This window comes from Octopus sinensis, linkage group LG7, assembly GCF_006345805.1.
Source record: "Octopus sinensis linkage group LG7, ASM634580v1, whole genome shotgun sequence".
In the NCBI taxonomy this organism is placed as follows: Eukaryota; Metazoa; Mollusca; class Cephalopoda; order Octopoda; family Octopodidae; genus Octopus; species Octopus sinensis.
Genome location: NC_043003.1, coordinates 39,966,542 through 39,969,041, shown reverse-complemented (window position 1 = coordinate 39,969,041; position 2,500 = coordinate 39,966,542). Strand labels below are relative to the sequence as shown.

Here is a 2,500-nt window from a genome sequence, read left to right as displayed (position 1 = left end):
AACAACAACAACAACAACAACAACAACAACAACAACAACAACAACCACCACCACCACCACCACCACCACCACCACCACCACCATCAGCTTCAAAGATCAATAACCAATGAATTTTGAATACTGTAGGGTTCTGGAACCGTTTTAGCACCAATGTGAATTATTAAAGCTGAAAATTTTGTAGGAACACATCTGAATTGATTAAAATAATTAATTTTGCAATTTCGTGGGATTACGTTTTTTTTTTTTTTTTACCGCTTAATCAGGGAAGTTGGCACCGTTTATACATCTCCCCGCCCAAAAGCACATCATTCCGTCTTCTCCATGATGGGTAGGGATGTTTCTGAGGAAGATTCAGCCGGCATTTGTAAGAGGGATGGGAGCTCCGAAAGGAGTCTCAGGGAGTAGCGTCTCTGCTTCCCTGAGCTAGTTTTTCACCACATTTCTTAAAAATCGTGGAAGAGGCCTTGGTCTCAGGACCACTCATGTCTAGAAACTGAGGTTGGAGTAAGCAAGGGTAAGCTCCCCGTAGAAAATCCAGCTCCCAAAAAAGCCTCATGATAGCAAAGGAAAATAGGCACCAGCCAGCCCGAAGGTTGGGGTGGGCTGCACTTGACTACCTCGGTTGCTATAGCATTGAGGTAGATCCGACCACTCCTGTTAACGGGGAGAAAATCCGGATTTAAAACACTGGACGATGATGATGATGATGATGATGATGATGAATAACCACATAAGGGTTATCATATTTGTTTCGGGATCATTATTGTTGGCACTACTGCTGCTGTTGTTGTTGTTGTTACTGCTGCTGTTGTTGATATTGTTGGTGTTGTAGTTGTCGTCGTTGTTGATAAGTCCCGAGTCGACTCCAAAGAAGTCGACCGTTGATAAAAGGACATCAAAGACTTAACCATCCCATATTCCTTTATCTGCTTACAACGTTTAGTTTTAACCTTGATTGCATTATCCAGCGAACTCTTCTCTAATCCTGGAGGCGCAATGGCCCAGTGGTTAGGGCAGCGGACTCGCGGTCGTAGGATCGCGGTTTCGATTCCCAGACCGGGCGTTGTGAGTGTTTATTGAGCGAAAACACCTAAAGCTCCACGAGGCTCCGGCAGGGGGGGGGGGTGATCCCTGCTGTACTCTTTCACCACAACTTTCTCTCACACTTTGTTTCTGTTGTACCTGTATTTCAAAGGGCCGGCCTTGTCACACTCTGTGTCACGCTGAATATCTCCGAGAACTACGTAAAGGGTACACGTGTCTGTGGAGTGCTCAGCCACTTACACGTTAATTTCACGAGCAGGCTGTTCCGTTGATCGGATCAACCGGAACCCTCGTCGTCGTAACCGACGGAGTGCTTCCATCCCTTCTCTAATCCAAAGTCATAATGTGTGATTTGAGAGAATTTCAGCAGCTCATTTCCAGCAAGACGAGCGAGCTCGGTGAGGTTCCCTCTCCATGGCTCGTAGTATTTGTCAGTTCGTATATTTGTTGTTGTAGGTTACCTTGGCTGGTGATCTTGAAGTGAAAGTGTGTGCCCTTGTGGTTGGATCGTAGTTTCGACTTCCGGATCTGGCGTTGTGTCGTGTTCTTGAGCAAAACACTTCATTTTACGTTGCTCCAGCCTACTTAGCTGTAAATGGGTAACCCTGCAACGCACTAGTGTCTCGTTCAGGGGGAAATACTCTGATTTCAGTCACATATACACTATGGAAACTGAATAAACCGGTCTTGTGACTCCCCAGACTCGAGGCAATAATGTCCTGGGGGTTGATGATGATGATGTTGTTACTGTTGTTGTTGTTGTGTTGTTGTTGTTGTTGTTGTTGATGATGAAGATGGTGGTGGTGATGATGATGATGATGATTCTGACGACGACAGCGACAGCGATGACGACGACGGCGATGATGACGACGGCGATGACGACGACGGCGATGACGACGACGGCGATGACGACGACGGCGATGACGACGACGGCGATGACGACAACGATGGTGATGATTCCAGGTGTAACCATAACTTTCCGACGATTACCATAATTTTCCTGTTGCGAATTCAGTTTTTGGACCGAATACTGCGACTGGTATAACCATGAATGAACACACACACACACACACACACACACACACACACACACACCACACACACACACACACACACACACACACACACCCACACACACGTACACAACATACATTTCACATTACTCTAATCTATTCAGTTGCAAACACGCCACTGATTGGTTTCTGATCATCTGCAAACGGGGCATCGATCAACTTCTGGTACAACACTCACTTTCTTCCTCAAGCTTTCACACAACAGATGTTTCATAGGGTTAAGTGTAAGAGGACCAAGAGAGCATCTGTATCTGCTCGCAATCACACAGGCGCCTAAAACAATTAGCGAAAGCACGGTATGTGTTACAAAGTCATACACGCCAGGGTCGGCTAGCAATACTACACTCTATATACTGTTGCTGTTGTTCTTATTTCCACTGTAA

General features: G+C 46.0%; 1 long non-coding RNA gene across 1 annotated transcript in view; it reads right to left on the bottom strand.

Annotated features, from left to right (window-relative positions):
* The window catches only part of LOC115214393, a 72,098-nt gene that overhangs the window by 57,287 nt on the left and 12,311 nt on the right, over nucleotides 1–2,500 (bottom strand). The window contains exon 3 of the long non-coding RNA XR_005000016.1: nucleotides 1,506–1,510. This is a non-coding gene — a long non-coding RNA (uncharacterized LOC115214393). The remainder of the gene's footprint in view (nucleotides 1–1,505; nucleotides 1,511–2,500) is intronic.